The sequence below is a fragment of the Gorilla gorilla genome, chromosome 3, assembly GCF_029281585.2.
Source record: "Gorilla gorilla gorilla isolate KB3781 chromosome 3, NHGRI_mGorGor1-v2.1_pri, whole genome shotgun sequence".
Classification (NCBI taxonomy): Eukaryota; Metazoa; Chordata; class Mammalia; order Primates; family Hominidae; genus Gorilla; species Gorilla gorilla.
In genome coordinates, this window is record NC_073227.2 from 24,937,155 (window position 1) to 24,958,462 (window position 21,308).

At 39.4% G+C, this 21,308-nt stretch overlaps 1 protein-coding gene and 1 long non-coding RNA gene across 14 annotated transcripts in view; one reads left to right on the forward strand and one right to left on the reverse strand.

Annotated features, from left to right (window-relative positions):
• The window catches only part of LDB2 (LIM domain binding 2), a 393,312-nt gene that overhangs the window by 217,951 nt on the left and 154,053 nt on the right, over positions 1-21,308 (reverse strand). The window lies entirely within an intron of this gene.
• LOC129533202 (uncharacterized) lies at positions 5,147-20,307 on the forward strand. The gene is made up of 3 exons (XR_008679284.2): positions 5,147-5,305; positions 16,127-16,173; positions 20,096-20,307. It is a non-coding gene; the product is annotated as an uncharacterized lncRNA (long non-coding RNA).

Sequence of the window (21,308 nt, forward strand, 5' to 3'; positions counted from 1 at the left end):
GAGAATCCTTCCAACAACCTTATAAACTAAGTACCATTAGTAAACCCACTTTACAGAGGACAAAAGTGAGGCACAGAAAGTAGCTTGCCCAGCAGGGGTCATGTTAATGGGATCAAATGGAATTCCAACCCACATTTAACCACCTGCTACACTGCCTCTCAGCTGGAAAACATGAGAGATGAACTAGGTGCCCTCTCAGGACACCTCTCAGGACCCTTTAGCTCCTTTTTTCTGTGATTCTACAATATAGCAAAATATCTAGTAAGCAGATATTTTTAAAGGGCTAGCCTCAGAAGGAAATTCCATTTGAATACATTCATCCTTTAAGATGTGTATCAACTGTCATCTCTTTTGTGCCCTAGGCAAAGATGCCATCATATCCTAAGTGAAGTGAGTATGGTTTAAATTCTTCTCTCGGCACTCACCATATTGTCTTTATCCAATCTTTCTTATCTAGTTGATTGCCAACTTTCCTACGTCAGGACCATGGTTTGTTCATCTCTGTGTGACCCAAGAAGCTGTAACATGACAGGTAATCAATAAATACTGTATTTGTTTATAAGAGGACAGAAAACTCAAGGTTCTGAGGGTAGGGTCTGTTTGGCATGATGAGAAGCAGCAAGAAGGCCCAGACAGTCCTTACCTTATGATGGTTCCACTTATGATTTTTTGACTTTACAATGGTGTGAAAGCAATACATATTTAGCATGCTCCTCAATTTCTGATAGGGTTATATACAGATAAACTCTCATAAATTGAAAATATTATAAATTGAAAGTGTATTTTTGGCTTACAACGTACTCAACTTATGATGGGTTTTCCGGATGTAACTCCACAGTAAGTTAAGGAGCATCTGTACTGTGTTTAATATAGTGTGTAAGCTGCACAGAAGGTAAGACACTTCCTGATGATGACAAAGTTTTTGAGAAAGAATGTTTAAGAATAAGGTATTAGGATAAACTAGCTCCCTGTCTGACTTTGGTTTTTGTTGCTGTAACAGAATACCACAGACTGGGTAATTAATAAAGAAAAGACTTTTATTCTGCTCACAATTCTGGAGGTTGGGAAGTCCAAGGACATGGTGCCAGCACCTGGTGAGAGTCATCCCATGGTGGAAGATGGAAGGGCAAGAGGGACAGGAGAGCAAGTGTGAGAGAGCTCGCTTTTAGAACAAAGCCACTCCCAGGATAAGAGACCCACTCTCATGATAACAGCATTAATCCATTGGTGAGGGTACAGCCCCTGTGACCTAATTACCTCTTAAAGGTCTCACCCTGTCAACATGGCTACACTGGGAATTGATTAAATTTCCAATACATGAACATTGGGGAACATATTTAAACCATATCACTTCCTTGCCCTGCCACACATGAACTCACCCCATCTTATACCTCCAAACTGTCTTCTCTTGATTTTAACCTTATTATCTCCTGCCACAGTGCCCTGGAGCCACGCAGACCTTCTGGATGTTTCTTGTCATGCCAAGCAGACCCCACTTTCAGAAACCTGAGTTTTCTGCCCTCTTGCCTGAAATGTCCTTCAGATCCACATGACTCATTTTCACACTAGCTTTAGATCCCTGCTAAAATGCCTGTGAATGAGAGAGCCCTTCACTGACCTACAGTAAGAATCAACACCCTCCACTCCCAGATTTCTCCTCCTGCTGCCACCTCTTTTTGTCAATGACACTTGCTACCACCTGGAATAGGACAAATATGTTTGAATAGAGCCAATTTTTCATCCATTCAAACGACAGTGCCATAAAGTTAGAATCTTTCATCAATTCATCTCCTGCCATCTCCTCACTGCCTACAGCAGTGCCTAGTGCAGTGCAGCCAATCAAAAACTGTGTAGGCAAATGAATGAATAAAGGAAAAAACTTCTTGTCATACAAATATAGAAAATGCTTTTTAAGGGGTTTGTTATGACAACAATAAATTTAAATGTGACACATTAGTTTAACAACCCAAAGTCCATCTCTGGTCAGCTTTCTGTCCCAAGGTCTGTTATATTTGAAACTACCAAGATAATGTGAAGTTCATGTCTTTGCTGTACTATCTGGGTATCTGTATTCTATTACTAAGAGGGAGAATGGGTAACTGGAGTGTGTTGGATGCAGGGAGATTTGTGGGCACCTGGGTACAGGGAAAATCACCTTAGTTTGGCAACTAGATAGTTGTGTTATTAAACATTTGCTTCTCTCTGCACTTATCAAAGTCATGAATCCTGTCTCGTTCACCTGTGCCTCCAGGGCTGGGACCTGGCAGGCAGAAACATGCTTGTTGAGTGAATGAAGCCAGCACTAAACTCAGGCTTCTCTCTAGCCCCAGTTCAAGTTACCCTTAACTGGGCCATGGTAAATCTATAGTATCAAGTTCAGATGCCCTGTGAGATTCCCTTCCAGAACCATGTTCACAGTTTGTACCTTCTGAGCCATGTCAATACTTTTCAGGTACCCTCATCTCATTGATTAGCAAGCCCAAATTACAGTGAGAAGATATTGTGTCCAAATCTGAATCCAAACCCTATGCAAACTTTGGCATTTACTCAAGACTCAATAAATGTTAAATAAATGAGTAATTAAACAGTTCAGAAAGAAGTTTTCACAAGAGGAGGAAGAGTGCTTAGGAGGTACTCCCCAGTGCACATACACATTATTCTAGCCATTTAGTTAACTGATAGGCATTAGAATTTTTATTTTAGAAGCATAGGAAGGTTAAGTCCAGAAATAAAAAATGATTTGCAGATGGAGATACCATGTCATTGGTAGAAACAGGAAAAGTCTGAGATCTATTTACTCTGTGTCCGAAACTAGTAACTCCAATTTTAATAAGGACTTATCCACTTCTCTCTTTTGCAACTGCTTGTCCACATATAGAAGCAGCAGAACAGTTCTCTTGGATAAATATATTAAAGCTAGCCCCACCTATTCACTGACATGAACCTGAGTTATTAATCATGCTAAGCCATTAGTACATAAAATATCTAAATAGCTGTCTACCTCTTGTGTGCATACACAAGTTCACACACACACACACACACACACGCACACACACGCACATATGTATATCTGGAGAGAGAGAGAGAAAGACAGAGAGAGAGAGAGATTGAATATGCCAATAGACAATGGCCAGACCATACATAAAAGTAGAACTCTGACCTACAGCATGCAGCTACCTGTCCAGGAAACCAACCCCTTATCTGCAATAAACAACCCAGGAAGACAACCTGCCATAAGTCAGACTTGCAGGAAGCCGGATCCTGCTATCTCTAGTAACAATCCAGGAAGCTAAACAATAGCTTCTGTAACAATCAGCCGAAATTGGCCAGACTTTAATTAATAACTGACAGCTTCCTCAATCTTTGTTCCCACTTTCTACTTAGAACCGACCAGAGGATGCCAAATACGTACCACTAACCAATCACATTGCATGCCTGCTCCTACTTAGCCCCTCTAAAGAGTCCCCAGATCAAAGACCTCTCTCAGGGACACACCTGAAGCCTTCCCTTTTTCCCACTATGAAGTTTTCCCACTCCTCTGCCTGCCTTTGAGTCTCTACCAAAAGCAAGTGACAGTGGCTGACTCCCTTGCTACAGCAAGCTCTAAATAAATAGTCATTGCTTGTTCTCATTTGGTTGGTCTTCATTTATGTGTGCGTATATATATATTATGTATATATATTATACATATACATAATGTATAAATACACATATGTATATATCATATATTTATGGTATTAGTACATAAAGTATCCATTATATACTTATATATAATTTTTATGTGCATGTAACCACTGAATTGTTTAATGTTTTCTTTAAATATACATTTCATATAAAATTTTTAACATTAATTATAATACTTTTATCTTAAACAGAAAAATAGTAATTTCCTAATAAGTACTAAAGTAAGTACCTATTAAATCTATTTACTCAATTGCCACCTAAAAACATGTCACATGCTACTAACAATGCATGTAGCTTAGTTAAGGCAAATGCTCAGTTTACAGTAAAAACCTGTTCCTGAATTCAGCTTCATCCCCTCACCTGCTGTGTGGCATAAGACAAATGATCTAACGTTTCTGAGTCTTGAGTTCTTACCTCTGAATACCAATGATAAATCCAAACTTGCAGAATTACAGTGCAGATGAAATTCAATGGTATTTATGCATGCACCAGACCCAGGCAGGTGCTCAATCCTCAATAAATACATTTATATTTTAGTACATGCAAAATAACAGGAGGCAAGGAATATGAGAAGAAAACTGCAGCACCAGAATCAGGTTCCTTGAATTTGTTCAAACCCAAATGAGTATATGGAGTTCACCATTGGCCAACTACACAACAGCCAGAAAACGTTCATGTGCGTTAAGTAAAATGCTGACAACGAAAAGCTGTTTAAGCCACCTTAGCCGAATCACAATATATTATTTATAAGGAAGACTTTAAAGGGGAGGGAGGACCAGCCTGTGGCCATTTCCGATCAAACAGAATCATTACCAATAACATGTTTTCAATGGCTGCATAGGGGGTTTTTGAACGTTGGTTAGAATTAAAGCTCAGAAAGAGAAAAATATTCAGCAGATGACAAAACAGTCCCAAATCTATTTTCACACATTTTCCAGAAAAGACTGGGTCTCTTTCAAAAGCTTTAAATAGACACTAACAGTAAGAAATCTGAAACACAAAAAATTACATATGTACATTATGTGTGTGTGTGTATAATTATTTCTTAACAATGTTCACATTAACATGGGTCGGTTTGCTTTAGAAAAATGGTATAATTAAGGTGGCTTGATGGTAAGTTAGCTGCTAAATAACTGCACAGATTAAGAAATTGATGAAATGCATTTAAAAGATGGGTGAGAGAGATCAGTTTCCTCTCAGGGTGGCTTAGAAGTAGAACCAGTAAGTTCGGTAGAGGCTGCCAGGGGCACGATTCCTGATTCATCAACTCAAAGAGCATGCAAAATCCCAGGACATTAGAAGATGGATCAGAAAGTGTAGTGTTCTTAGGTTTTTCTCCTAGGAGAAGAGCAGGGGAGGTTCTTTTCTGCAGAAAGGAAGAAACAACCTCAGCAATTTCCAAACGAAAAGGCTGGTGTCCCAGGGATGATAAAAAGCAGAGGTTGTGTGTCTGTCAAGCCCACATGCAGGTCTAGGTGCACTCTGCACCCTGCTCCAGGAACTGGGAAGACTCGAGCATGCGGAATGCAGTTGAAACGCATCTCTGAACCCCACTCCAGGAACTGGGAAGACTCGAGCATGCAGAATGCGGTTGAAACGCATCTCTGAACCCCTTTTTGAGGTATTTCTTACGTGGCTTTTCCCCTCCTGTCTCCTGAATGATTCCTCAAGCACAAGAGATGACATTTTGCTTTGAAGAGAGGTACTTTATAGCTACTGCTGAAATATTCATTTTGCCTTATCAATAGCCAGTGTTTATTTTCTTATATCTCCCGAAAGCTAATTTTTATCTAGCATCCCACTCTTTCTGTCCTACCATTAAAACCTCTAATTTCTGAAGTTTGATTAAGTCTTCATTTTTCATTTCTTTGTTTTGCTTTTTTAAGATGGAGGCAAGTTCTATTCAGTTAAATGAATTGACATATAATAATGAAATGTTAATATGGGAAGAAGCATGGGTCATTATCTAGCCCAAGTTTTACAGATAAATAAACTGAAGGAAGCTCAGGAAGGTTTACAGTCTAACCATTCTCAAGGCTCCATGGGAGCAGCCATTTAAAAATGGAGCCAAGGTTTTCCGACTCATCTTACTACAATTTGCTGGAGATCTGAACAAAGATTTACTATGGGGGAACTGGAGGAATTTCTAGAAGTTGCATTTGTTACTTAATTTTGCATATAAAAATGAGGATGCTTAAAGAAAAAGTAAGGAGGTGGCACAGGGCAGGGTGTGGAAAGAAGGATAAGAAGCATGGTATCAGATAGTAAAAGAAGGGATAAACAATAAAATTTACTTGAAAAGAAAAGGTGTAGAAAAGCTTGGGGAGGGAAGAGTAAATCCTTCATGCAACAAGAAGATCTCTTAAATGAGGAGCTGTCCCTCAAGAGGCTCAAAGATGTCAGCTTGCCCAGAAACTGTGCATTTTAATATATCAGAGTAAAGTGAAAGAAATAGAAATAGAGAGATGAGATAGCTAGATTAGCTAGCTAGATGGATGGATAGGTAATTAAACAGTACAGTATAGTATCAAGTATCAGGCAAAGCATTAATATTAACTCCAAATATTTTTTAAGTACTTCAAACCTAGGGAGGCAAAAAGGATTATTTTTTGCTTATATAAACATATTAATTACAGAAATAGTGATTGTATTTACAATTTAAGCTTCATTATCACATGGCACAGAAACTCACACAGTAACTCACACAATGCATCTATTCTTTATATTGGTGTAATTTTTCTAGCCAACTGCAACATGAAAATATTCTGGTACATCAGGCTTGATAGATGATCTAGAGCATCCTCTTTTTGAGGGCAGGATCATATCACGTATATCTTTCTATCCTTCAAGGAGCACAGCAAAGGACTTGTGTGAGATGATGGCACAATAAATGTTGTTAAAAGGCTAAATAACAGACAGTAATAATCTCACTAAAAATAAAATAGAGAAGTAAAAGGTTCTAAAATGAGGCTCCACAGGACTTTTTGCCCAGGCAGCTTGCATGCAAATAAAGTGCTAAACCCTGTCAAGAAATTAAAGCCACATTTAAAAATCAAATGAGATCCCTTTTTTATTGGAAGGACTTGGGTATAGATCTATGGTCTGCTAATGCATGAAAGACGGTTCATGTCATTACCAGCCAGATCCTGAAAATATGGATGACAAGCTCCTGAATTACACAGAAAAAGGCAAGTCTTTGCCTCGAAGAAAACTTGAGTGCTTCCCTCTTTCTTAATTGTATTGCAGATTATTTCAGACTTCAAAACAAACTTCATCGTTTTTCACTTTAAAAACAAAAACACAAACCCTCCAGCCCTTTCTCCTCATGCTGTGAATGACGCTTGTCATTTTAAAAAAGCCTTTATAAGCTCAGCCTTTATTCATCCTATTATTTATCATAAGGCTACACTATTTAAGGGTAACACACATTTGCTTACAGGGGATCAGCCACGGTAACAGCTGGGCCACGTGAAATTCAGTCGGAAATTCACACTTAAAACTTAGATTTTTCTCTTTGAATGGCAACCGAAAAGAAAAAAAAGTACAAAACACACCGGCTCAGCCAGAGAGCAGGAGAGGGAGGAGGGGAATTAACAAATCTTTGAAAAATAAAGCTGCATAATCTGCTATATTTCAGGCCGCTTTTATCCTCCAAATCCCCCATCTTTGTTTAAGCTACAAACAGACTCTATAAAAATCAGCTCACTGGCCTCCTCCTATTATACACCTCCCTGCACAAATCAAATGAAGCTTTGGCTGAAAAGCTGATAAAGGAAAAATACACCGACACATGAGCAAGCTGATGTATTTTAAAAGTGGTTATCATTTCTGATCCTTTCCTTTCTCTCCAGGGAATAGATCGTCTTTCTAAGGAGCACACAAAACTCTGGCACTGAGCACACTTCACCCCTTGCATTTGTTTTGATTAGGGATTTTCTAAAATAATGACCACATGAAGTGTTCCATCATTAGCATTGATTTTTAACACCTTGGGTGTGAGTCGTTGTCGTGTAACTGTTTAATATTAGGGCATAACCAAGACCCCCTCCTATTATTTGCTCTCACCATACAGTTTTTCCCTAGGAAACACATTTTTCTCATGCTAAAAACAACAGGCTCTGCATTATCCAGATACTTCAGGTCTGTTCTATTCTATTCTGTTTTCATTTCTGTTGTTTGTAATAAATTCTAGATTCTGGCCTGCAACGTCAGAAAGTAATACATCCTTCTTAGCCTTTTTGTCTTAGCTTTTCTTGTGATTTCTGGCATAATAGGGGGATCTTGAGATCCCCAGAGTCCATTCCTTTTGTAGCTCTGTTCAGCCAGCTGCCAGCCCAAATATGAGTGTCACTTTTACACAATCCCATAGCACCAGGAATTTTGCTTCACAGTCATTATCATAGTTATGACTTTGTATTGTCTGGTCTTTGATTAATGCCTGTCTCACCTGTACACTCTAAATTCCACAGGGCAGATCTTGTTCTTAATCTCTGAATCTTCCATGTCCAGCTCAGTGAGTCAATTAGGCATGATAAAGACTCAAAAACTATATTGCTTACCAGATTACAGATTTTTAAAAAATAATATTACCTAAAATTTGCAGAGTATATGCTACAAACCAAGCACTTCTCATACATCATCTCATTTATTCCTCCCCCAATCTCTATAAGGTGGAAACTAGTGTCTCCATTCTATTTTATCCATGAGAAATGGAGGCTTAGAGAGCTAAAGTCACTTGCCCAGTTAGAAAAGCATGGGACAGAATCAGGTCATAAGCTCACAGACTTGTGCTGAGTTAGGAACACAAGGGCTGACCCAATAGTTTCATCTTCTCTCATAGCTGCTTCCCACACTGGGCCAAGACCATCAGAATAAGACCTATTCATTGTCATGACACCTGGTGCCAATTATCAAGCTCCTACACCCTACTTCTGAGACATTCTGCCTAACACATACAACAATCCTGTTCCATTAAATATTATTATTATCCCCCTTGACTGTCAAGAATATTGCTACTTAGAGTTCAAGTTACTTCCCCCAGGCATTATGGCAAGGAAAAAACAGAGTTAGGACAAAGCTTTCCCACACTTTCCTCAAGGGACTTACCACTGGAGACAGAAAAAGCAGGAAGAAAACAAATAAACGAACTGCTCTTGACCACCAAAAAGAATCAGACCTAGGGGAAGGATGTACATAGGAGAAAGAAGGAGTCGATGACAGTGGTGTGCTGGCTGCACAGGTAGAACTCAGGGAGGTAGTTGTTAGAACTGGAATGGAATGGAATGAAATGGGCTGGAATGGACTGGACTGGAATGAAATGGATTGGATTGGATTGAAATTAAAACACACAGCCAACTTCCCACTTTGTACAAACTTATTCCGAAATATGGGTTCACTTATTGCTATGAACTGAATTGTGTCCTTCAAAATTCGTATGTTGAAGCTCCAACCCTTGATGCGATGGTATTTGGAAACGGGGCCTTTGGGATGTTAGAAGAGGCCATGTGATGTTAGATGAGTCCCACCTGATGGATCAGTACCCTTATAAGGGACCCAGACAGCATGCACGTGTGTGTGTGCTCTCTTGCATTCTCCCTCTCTCTCCGCACACATGCACAAAGACACAAAAAAGTCAAGTGAGCAAGCCAAGATGGAAGTCAGAAAGAGAGCCCTCAACAGGAATTGAATTAGCCAGAATTTTGATCTTGACTTTCCAGCCTTCAACACTGAGAAAATAAATGTCTATTGTTTAAGCCACCAAGTATACGAAATTTTATTATGGCGGCCCAAGCTGTCTAAGAGACTTGTAATTTCCTGAAAGGTCATAGAGACCTCCTCAGCCTGCTTTAGTCTCCACATCCCTTGGTCTGGCCAAGGCTGTCTTCAGCTAGTAACATTTGGTGAGAATTTTTTCGCTCATCTAGGTCTATGTGCTTCCCTTTTCAAGCAGTAACTACAAAAAAGCAAACCAATGTAAATCCAAAGATATCTGAGGCAAATCCACCACCTTTGAAAAAAACCCATCCAGTTCCTTGCCAGCTGTGGGTGAAATTCTAAGAATGTCCCAACAGGAATTCAGAGGCCTTGCCTTGAAAAGTAGATCCTTTCCTTCAAAGCAGCTTTGTGTAAACAATTTAACCTATCAATCTCAAGTTGCTTAGATTCTAATCTGTTTTATTATGGATTTGAACCTCCTGCACAGAGAAAAGGACAGTCCCCCTCCCTAATGAACTGTTGTTTCAAGACACCCGGCTTTATGATTTTCACACCCCACCCTCAGCCTTGCCTTTTCAAAGGGGCTTGGGACTTGGTTGGAGCTTTCTTTTATAAATGCAAATACAATTATTAGTTATGCATTTCAATACACCCTAAAACGGTAAAGGACAATGCTCCAGCACTCACAATAACCATGCATTCCTTTTCATCCCCTGCAGAGCTCCAAATGTTACTTCATTAGTGTGGATTTGATCACAATGCTCTTTGCCACCATAGCTTCACTTTCGGAGCCCAAGGAAGCTGCAAATGCTATATAATGTATGATTATTAACTTACATTGAACAAATCACAGTGGCTCAGTCTACTGTTTTTCTACTAATTCAATTCCTCATTAATAACCTTGATTATTATGCAAGGATAGAATAGGATTTTATAGTACAGATAGCCTGAAATTGCCATGGCAAACTCATTACCATCCACAGCTATAGTTCTATATAGAAGTCAAATTGGAAAACGAGAGAAACTGCCTAATACAGAAAGTTTTATTTTGATGAGAGATAGCTGAGATGATTTCTCATCTGTTTGGACAAACAAACATGTACATCTGAAGGATCAGCTGTTAGGGACCAAGAAGAGGGAAAAAAAATTGTGGGAGGCATTCTTTTCTGAAAAGAGTTTTGGCAACAAAGTGAAGCCAATGTAAGTTAAAAATGAACACTCTACACTTAGAAAACCAAATTATGCAAATCCACCCACTTCCTACCTAGCTACTGTTTCTCTGCATCGGCTGACTCTTTAAGGTCGGGGAAAAGGCATAGGGGATGTTCACAACCTGCTGGGCCAGCTGCTGAGGTTACACACTCAAATCACAATTGGGAGAACTAGCCTTGACTGGAACCAGATACACGTTTTTATAAACCACCAGAACAAAAAGAATAAAGCTGTGAAGTAGAACAAGCTCCGCACTCAGGCGCCTTCTTACTTAGGCTAAGTGTTCAGATCAAATAGCAACAAAATCAGGTGAGGCTGCTCACTACCTTGATGAAGCCTACTTTTCTACCTCTAATTATAATGCAAGATAGGAATAAATAAGATCCAACCTAGCCACTCATGATTATAAGGTGAATTGGAGTCATTTAAAATTTAACCCTGGAGAAGATGCTGTGAGCAGGATAATTGGAATAAATTTGAACAGATACCCAATGATTAAGAATTTGGAAAAAAAAAAGTTGGGGGGCTCTTGAGGGCTAGTAGCCAGCTGGAATGGTTGTCTTGACCTCTGATTCCTGAGTTGGTCTGAAAGTTCCTGACCAAAAAGTGTGCACAAATACAGCCTAGAAATTGGCCTATGAATCAGGATCTGGCTGCTGACATAGCAGGCAAGGGACTCTGGGTTACAAAACCAAACGTCTACAACTTGGGGGTTCATGTCTGTGCCTCAAAGGGAAGCTACAGGGATATCACAAAATAAAGAGAAAGCCTTGGGGAAATAGCAGCTCTGGGTAAAAAGTCTTTGTGTGGCACCAGCGAATTCAGGTTTGCTCCCTTTCCAGCAATCCCCTGACAGGCTGAGCACAGCCTTGTGATACGGCAGGGATGTGGGAGTACCACTTTCTGATGTGACGCCTTTCCCCGTCTCAACGACTGTACACAAACCACCCTAGTCATCAAGGCAATAATTAACTTCATTTTGATGTTGCCTAATTACCATGTTTACTTTTCACACTATCATCACATATTGGCTTATTTTTAAAAATATTGTTATTAGTGGTAACAGATATAATAAATAAAATCTGAATACTTGGGAGAGACGGAGCTGCAGGAGACAATGCCTATTTTTAGAGAGGCAGCCTGGCACAGGGAAAAGAGAACAGAGTTTGTATTCAACAATAAAATCTGAGTTCAAATTTTGACTTGGCCATCATTTTCTCATCTGATAAATAAGAATAATGATACTCACCTTTTAAAATTGTTGGCTGGATTAAATAAGATGCTTTGTGTAATATTCTCAACCTAGTTTGCAGCACATAGTAGGTTCTCCTTAAATGGCAACTGTAGTGACAGTGATGATGGCTAATAAAAAAATGGCTAGTTAAGTCAGTTTTTGGAGCAAGGTGTTTGAAAACCCACTCACTGGGGTAATGCATCCAACAACTATGTATTTAATCCTGTTGATTAAGTAAATGAGCAAATGAGAGAACGAATAAATGAATGAATGAATGGAAATGATTTAAGGAACATGCCAACTTTACTAATCACTAGGAATTTCAGAAGTGGAATCTCTGTTCCCTGGAACGGTGCCTGGTACTCAGAATTTGTTGTCATGAATGAAAGGAGACTTCATTAAAACAAAAAAAGGTTCTCCAACAAACATAGTTGCACTGCTGATCCCTAATTTCCTGGCTTTCACCTTCCCCCACTTCCCTTCCATCCAGAGTCCTTCCCCTCCTCTGAAGCACCCTCTTCCCTTCCTCTGCCCCAGCCCCCTGGCCGAGGCCTGTCTTGCCCATGATTTCTCACCAAAGATGAGGAAGAGCTGCTGCTGCTTCCCATCTTCTTGTTTTCTTTTTCTTTTTCTTTTTTTTTTGAGATGGAGTTTTCCTCTCGTTGCCCAGGCTGGACTGCAGTGGCACAATCTCGGCTCACTACAACCTCCGCCTCCTGGGTTCAAGCGATTCTCCTGCCTCAGCCTCCAGAGTAGCTGGGACAACAGACGCCCACCACCATGCCTGGCTAATTTTTGTATCTTTAGTAAAGACGTGGTTTCATTACATCGGCCAGGCTGGTCTCGAACTCCTGACCTCAGGTGATCCACCTGCCTCTGCCTCCCAAAGTGCTGGGATTATAGGCGTGAGCAACCAGGCCTGGCCAGCTGCTTCCCATCTTCTAAGGGCTCGGGTTGTGAAATGCCATCACATGGGTACAAAAGAAAGAAAACAGTCATCATTCCTCCATGACAGTGTTTGACGCTGAGGGTAATGATGAATGATGTATGTAGTGGGGACATCAAATTATGAGTGCCTGTCCACACTGGGGCCTCCTGCCGCTCGCGTTTCACATCAGTCTCCCCAGTGCTGCCTGCAGTCCCCTGATGTGGTGGGAGACAGGAAGGGAGATGGAAGCGTCCCAGAGAATCTGTAAGAAGAGAGGCTCAAACCACCTGTCCAAATGAAGAGCTGCTTTCTCCCTGGGGCTGGCTAGGTTCTCCTCCCTTCTGCTTGTCTGTTTTCAAATCAATGACTATATAAATAAATGAGTAAGAAAGAATAAATCTTTCTTAAAGAAAAAAAATCCACATTTTAATGTGTAGTTAGTGCCCACTGTGGGAGATGGGGCTTAACTTCTGCCCTCCCATGCAGGTGGCTAGATTTAGTGACTGGCATCCAATGAATAGAGTCAATGAATATTCATTTCAATAAATGGAGAAGGGACAGAAAAAAAAAACAGCAATTCTACAGGAGAGAAACCTGGCAAACACTACCTTAACCTAGAGATGAAAGTTAATATCACCAGCGATGGCATGTGGATATCATGTGACAAAAGGGTATTTCACCTCTGGTATATTGTTTCAAAACCTACAACCTCAGTGTAATCACAAGTCTAATCACAAGAAAAACTATGAAAGCTATACATTCAGATTAGTAAGCACTACAGGATATTTGCCTGAACAGTACTTTTCAAGATGGATGAGATAGTGAAAAATAAAGACTGAGAAACTGTCATAGACCGGAAGTCGCTGTTGGAGATGTGATAGTCAATGCAATGTGGTACCCTGGATGGAAAAACTGGTGAAATCCAAGGAAAGTGTGGAGTTTAATTAATTAAAAAGAGAGAGAAAGACAGAAGAGCAATTATCCAGGGAGCTGGACTTATAGATGCCACAGTGTCTGGGCAGCAGCCTATGTGTACCCAGCAGCACCAGCCATCACTGGCCAGCCCAGCCTGGTGCTTTTCCTCCTACACTCCTTCCCATCTCCAGCTCTCTCATGCTCCTGAAGCTCAGCTCTGGGCAAGAAGGGTCCTCTCTCCACATTCTCTATCTGCCTCCTTTGGATCACAGGCACATGTACCCTGGACTTCAACTCACCTGCTACATTCACCTGCATGCCTTTACTTCTAAACCCTCCATCACTCCCAGAGGATTACCAAAACAAAGTCAATGAAACGTCTTCCCAAATAGGGAAATTAGACTCAACACACAACACTCCTGAGTTTCTGTCCCCAAAAAGCAACAATCCGATCTTTACATTGTCTATTTGCCTGTATTTTTAAAAAGGCTGTTTCCGCCTCCAACTTAGACTCTTTTGTCTAATACCTAATCTAATGTAACATTTCGGGAGCACTCTGAATTACGCAAATGTGACACTGAACAGGAGGGGATGTTAATGGCTTTAGTAGAAAACAACGGAGAAACATATTAAATTTAGTACAGGAAATCCAGGGTTCAAACCCTGCCCTTGCCACACAAGTGGTTGTGTGGGCAAGTCGCAGAATCTTCTTGAACACATGATACCAAACTGTGCAGGTTTGGAAATATAATCTATATTATACCTTCAAATTCTTGGGTGTTGACAGTCTATTTTTCAATTTATTTAAAAATAAATCTAGAATTTGACTTCTTTTGTTTATAGGAGGCAACATAAAATGTGACATAAATTCATATCAACAGGGACCTCTTCATAAAAAGATTTAATACCAAACATTTAAATTAATAATGTTTTTAAAACCCTAACCAGAAACACAAAAATTGTTAAGTGTCTTCCCTGAGGTATTAGTTCTGATTAAATCCCCCAAAATCAGAATAACAAAAAAACTATTCATAAATTTATGCTTGGAGTTAGTTTTAAACATAAATGTTAAAAAGATATGGATATTTTGTATAAGTAAGTAAACAGTGAGTGAGACCAGAAAGTTAAAATGTATTTTTTTTTTGTAACAATAACTGCTGCTGCTAAGAGTAAAGTGGACTTTCTTATGTATTGCTGGTAGGAGTTTAAATTGATACCAATTTTAAGAATCAAAATTTGACCATGTCTATTAAAAATCTTTAAATGTAAAACCTATATTTTATTTATTTTTCTTCACTTATTTAATTTTATTTATTTATTTTTGAGACAGGATCTGGCTCTATTGCCCGGGCTGAAGTGCCATGGTGTGATCATAGCTCACTGCAGCCTCAAGCTCCTGGGCTCAAGCAATCCTCCCACCTCAGCCTCCTGAGTAGCTGAGGCTATAGGCATCAGCCCCCACTCCTGTCTTAAAACAATAATTTAAATTTTTATTTTAATTTAGCATTTTTTCTTTTGTGAATTTATTCTAAGAAAGAAAATTCGATGTGTACACAAAAAATTAATGACAGGATGTTCATTAAGGCAAAATTAACTATAGTATAAAAAACTAAGGCAAATAATATTCAATGACAGGAAGTACGTTAATTAGATGAAGCTAATTCATAAAACAGAACATTTCAGAGGCATTAAAAGGGACATAAAAGAAAATTTTATGACAAAAAGGTGGTTGTTATATATTGAGCAAAGATAAAGACATGTTGCACAGTGCATACAGAATGTTTCTGATTCTGTAAAGAAAACATATAAACTTGGAAAACAAAGAAAAATCAGAAGGGTATAAACAAAAATGTTGAATGATTTGTCTCTGAACTATGCAATTATGGATCATTTTTACTATCCTTCTTTCTTTTGCTTTTCTGTGTTTTAAGAATTATCTTCAATGAACATATATATGTCCCTTGCATTTCTTCTCCAACAATTTCTATTTCTCAATGGAGGGACTTTAGAATAAGGCTTATCTGATTCCAAATGACTGGAACTAGTTGTCTACAGCTATTATTGAGTTAATATAATACCTGTCTATAGGTGTTATTGAATTTAATAGTCATTTATGTGAGTTCGCTCTAATCCCAAATCACATTCTGTTTAGCAAATAAAGTGACAGGTATAGAAGCATCTATGTAAAAGCACATGATTTAGGGGATCTATTAATAATATCCAACCAAAGGTATCAAAACCTGATGTGGTCAGTAGTTTGGGAGGAACCTAAAAAATGGGACATCTCAGGTAGGATTTCAGTAAAACAAAGTTTAGAAACATCACAAGCCCTGTTATTGGATACACCACTGCTCCTCACCCACCTCCCCAACACCAAAAGGGATTGCACAACTTTGTCACCCTGAGACTCAAATAATGAAGAGTATTTTCTTTTATAGGAAGAAGAAGAAGGAAACAGAGAAACAGGAAGAGGAGGAGGAGGAAGGTGAGGAGAAAATCAATTAATGATAAAACATACAAGGAGCTTTGAACTCTGGAAATTATTTTTCTATAGCCTTCATATGAGGCCAACCACAGACTAAAAGCTACCGCTTAGCCTTTACAACTTTTGAAAGTTAACCCTTCGGTACATAAAATTAATTTTTACTTTGCCATACAAAATCCAGATTTATGTATGTCAAATGTGAAGAGACACTTTTGCTTTCACATTTTCTATGAAGACTCTTAAGGCTACCAGAGGTATCCACAGAGGGAAGTGAAAATCTGGTTCACATGTATTAAGTACAAGGAGACAGAGAACATTTGGCAAATTAATGAACAAATGTTAGCAGTGTTAAGTGTAGAATGAATGAATATGCGAATGGATGAAATAACATTTGCAGTCCCATATTGAATAAATTCTTATCAGGGATTGTTTACTCATACTTTATGCAAATCTTCTGAATTCAGGCTGGCTGATATTTCTAGTAATTTGGGGTCCTTTGATGAGAGGGGCAGTTTAAAACTCTGGGCCCAATTCTTCTAACTTGAGAAACTCCCTATCATTCTGGAATATGCCTCAAAATCTTTGTGATAGAAGAAGAAAGTAATTAGGAAAGAAAGAGAGAGAAAAACTGAGAGAGATTGAAAGAGAAGGCTTTTTCCAATTCTTCCAGATGAAACTCTCAAGTGGTCTTCTCTTTAATTAAACCAATCTAAGGCACCCCCCAAATCATCTTCCTTTAAAATCTTGAATTTTGACCACCCTGTCAGTTTCTGAAACTCCTTTTGCTGATCTAAGTATTTAAAATTTTTTGGAGACAATTTTTGGAGGTGTGGACAGCAAGTAAAAAGCAAAAAAAGAAAGAAGGTTAAGTCATTATGATTTCAAACTATATTAAAGTAGGCCAGGAATGGTGGCTCATGACTGTAATCCCACCGCTTTGGGAGGCCGAGGCAGGCAGATCACTTGAGGTCAGGAGTTCAAAACCAACCTGGCCAAATGGTGAAATCCCATCTCTACTAAAAATACAAAATAGTCAGATGTGCTGGTGCATGCCTGTAGTCCCAGCCACTTAGGCGGCTGAGGCACAAGAATCACTTGAACCCGGGAGGCAGAGGTTACAATGAGCCAAGATCGCACCACTGCACTCCAGCCTCAGTGACAGAGGGAAAAATATATATATATATATATATATACATACATATATATGTGTATATATATATGTATATATATATAACTATTCTTAATGAAATAGATTGCATTTTATACCTGAATTTAGATGTTCATATTTTTAAAAATTATAATCGCAATATAAAAATATCAGTTCATTTGTTGGATTATATGAGGGTTTTTTTAAACATAAAATATAGGTACCAAGTATATTAAAGCAACTATTTTTAATGAAATATATTGCCTTTCACACTTGAATTCAGATGTTCATACTTTTAAAATTTATAATCACAACATAAAAGTATCTGTTCATTTGTTGAGTTACATGAGGGAGGTTTTTTGAACATAAAATAAAGGAATCATACTATCACATGGTACAATTAATATGATTAATGGAAGAAAAACAAAAATTAAACTTGGAATTGGAGATGGGAAACAGTCACCAGATATTTGACTGTGAGAGCTCCATAAATATTCCTTGGTTTTGTCTTTTTGGCACTAAACTGTGACATCTTCCATTTGAAAGAAATCAGCTTTGTTTTCAATGCTAAGAGACAGTTTCCATCATTTTTTCTTCTGGCAGACACTCGTCTATTTAAACTCTTCTTTTGTCTTTTTGCATTGAGTTATATTCCTGGCACATACTGCCCTAAACAGGCCACATGCGAGCCTTGGAGGTTTATAGGTGTCTATCACGATGCATCCTCTGTAACAGTTGCTTAGCTACATCGCACATCTTTTGTTCTTTGCCCATGGATCTATCCCACCAGGCCTCCAATCGTGCGAGCTGTTCTTTTGATTGTCCCTCCATATCCTTTGCCCTTCCTGCTGCTAAAAGCAGCATGGCAGGTACTACCTCATGAACTTTCTGCATCGGTTTGATTTTTGTCTCATGCTAATGTGATACTTGTCTAATAGAACTCATGGACTTCTGGGACATAACCACTTATGCTTCTCTCTTCCATTGGAGAACTGTGTTCAGGATGAGATCTAATTCATGTATATGAATATACATTTTTCTTCTATACTAAGTGACAATTATTCTGTCTGTCTTGATGCCTTACTCTATTGCACAGGCATATTTTCATTCATAGTTTGACAGGCTTTTCAGCCCTAATAATTACTTGGAATATCTCTTTAATGCAATGCGTGTATTTTACTTATAGAAAAAATCTTATCCTCCTTTTAAATACAACTTTCAGGAAGGAGTCCAAAATGCAAAGCACAACTCAGAAGTGTATGGCTAGGAAAGACTCTCTCAATCAGTAATGCAACTTGTGGACATAAATCTAGCCTGTGAAAAAAAATGCATTCACTTTCTCAAGTAATAGCATCAAAGACATAATTTGATAATTGAGCATAGTTATAATTGAGTTTTTCAAATTCTGCTTTGCTTCTGATTCGTATACACAGAATTCTGGGATGTTTGTCAGCTCCAGGGATGGTGAGCTCTGCCTGTCATTCTGGGGCAGATCGTTGCATTTTGGAAAACTGTTGTTTTGAAAGATCTTCCTTTTAAAGCACTACAGTTTGTCAACATGTGACTTCTATCATTTCCAACTAGTTGTGATATATTCATTCAACAAATATCATTCACTAGCAAGTATAGTGCCAGGTGAAATATTAGATATTGGAGATTAAGGGGTGAAAAGGCTGCGATTACTGTCCAAGGACATCTCCAGAGAGGTCCCAGCTGAGCACATATAAACAGATGACCACGCGCTATGAAAGCTGTAACATAACAGATATGTGTGCCACATGTCACTGGCACAGACAGAAGGGACAACTAATCCTCCAGAGGGAACTAGGGAACGAGGTGGGCTGTGATGCATAAGAACCTGTAGATCAGGAAAACACAACACAGTAGTCCAGTCAGATCCAGTCTATCCCAAATCTACAGTCTCTTCACTCTGTCAGCTCAACAGATATATGCAAACACTCCAAGATGTATTTCTTTACTTAGATTTTTTTCAACCTCTCAGAGAGGTTTAGCTTGACTCCCCTCTACACACCCCATGCCAACTTTCACTGCTGCCCCCGGAGAGATTGGTTAAAGCATCACATATAGTTTGCTCATAGCACTTATCAAAACTAAAATTCATTAATAATTAGTGTAAGCTTTACTTTATAAACTCCTTATTCTGCAAGAATTTAAAGTCTAAATTATCTATGATCTAGAGTCTATATTATAAACCTTATGAGGTCAGGGGCCCTTGCTATCTTGTTTAATGGATCCCCAGAGGAAAAGTAGATTGAGTAACACAGCAGGAACATGGTATGTATTAGCTGAATGAACACATGAATGAATCCATGCACCATTTCTTTTTTTCTTTTTTCTTTCTTTCTTTTCTTTTCTTTTTTTTTTTTTTTTTTTTTTTTGAGAGAGTCTCACTCTGTTGCCAGGCTGGAGTTCAGTGGCACAATCTCGGCTCACTGCAATCTCCGCCTTTCGGGTTCAAGCGATTCTCCTGCCTCAGCCTCCCAAGTAGCTGGGACTACAGCCATGTGCCACCACACCCAATTAATTTTTGTGTTTTTATTAGAGACAGGGCTTCACCATCTTGGCCAGGATGGTCTTGAACTGCTGACCTTGTGATCCGCCCACCTTGGCCTCCCAAAGTGCTGGGATTACAGGCCTTAGCCACCGCGCCCAGCCAACACATTTCTTATACAACATGGTTTTGAGTTATTTTACCTACAACCAACTCCAGCTGGTTTAATGTGTAGCTTACAGAATTGAACCCACTTTTTTCAGACTTGTCTACCTTTTCTACGAGGGAGAAAGGCATTTTACAAGACACAGAAGCCCCTAAGTTTGGAATTCTCTGTCAGAAATGGTGGAGAAGAGACTTTTTCAAGGTCCTGAAGGGTGACTACGGTGATAGGATTCAACGCACCACATACAACAGACATGTGGCCAAATTCTCCTCTTCTTCATTAGCCAGTACATGAAAAAAGCAGAGGACGCTCATGGAATCAGGTATACCCAAGAGTGTCCCCATCACCTTTTCTACAGATTTCAATAGGTTCAAAACACAAGTCTCTTAAAAACCACAGAGTAGCAAGTTCTAGCCAACCAAAAGCATTCACCATTTTCCCAAAATACCTTCTTTGCCTCCCTTGGGATGTGCTTCTTCCACTCCATTTCTACCTCACTGCCCCTCACCTCTATCTCTGCCTACTCAAATTATACTCATTGCCTCTGCCATGCCTCCCAACCCCTACAGCAGGAAATGACCTCTGTTTTCTGGCTTCACAGGGCAGTTTTCCCTTGTTTGAAGATGCTTGTCAGGGCCAGGTGTGGTGGCTCACACCTGTAATCCCAGCACTTTGGGAGCACAAGGTGGGTGGATCACTTGAGGTCAGGAGTTCGAGACCAGCCTGGCCAACATGGTGAAACCCCCGTCTCTACTAAAATACAAAAATTAGCCAGGCATGGTGATGCAAGCCTGTAATCCCAGCTACTCAGGAGGCTGAGGCATGAGAATTGCTTGAACCCAGGAGGCGGAGGTTGCAGTGAGCCGGGATTGTACCACTGCACTCTAGCCTGGGTGATAGAGTGAGACTTCATCTCAAAAAATATGCTTGTCAGGATGTCTCAAATTATAAGTATAATATAATTATGTATATGCCTCATGCACTGGTGGTAGAAAGAATTCTGAGTGGCCTCCAAGATTCCCACCCCTGGTATATGGACCCTGCATAATCCCTCTCCTTGATCATGAGTGGCTCTCGTGACTATGATGGGATATTATCCCATGACTCATTTTACAGATGCAATTAAAGTCCCTAATCAGATGACTTTGGGTTCATGAAAAGAGAGATTTTCCTGGGCAGGTCTGATATAATGAGGCAAGCACTTAACTTTGGAGAGTTGAAGGGAGAGGGATTCTCCTGCCTTAAAAAGATAAGCTGCTTGTTGTAGAGGGGACCCCCATGCCAGGGAGCAGTAGAAGACCTCCAGGGAT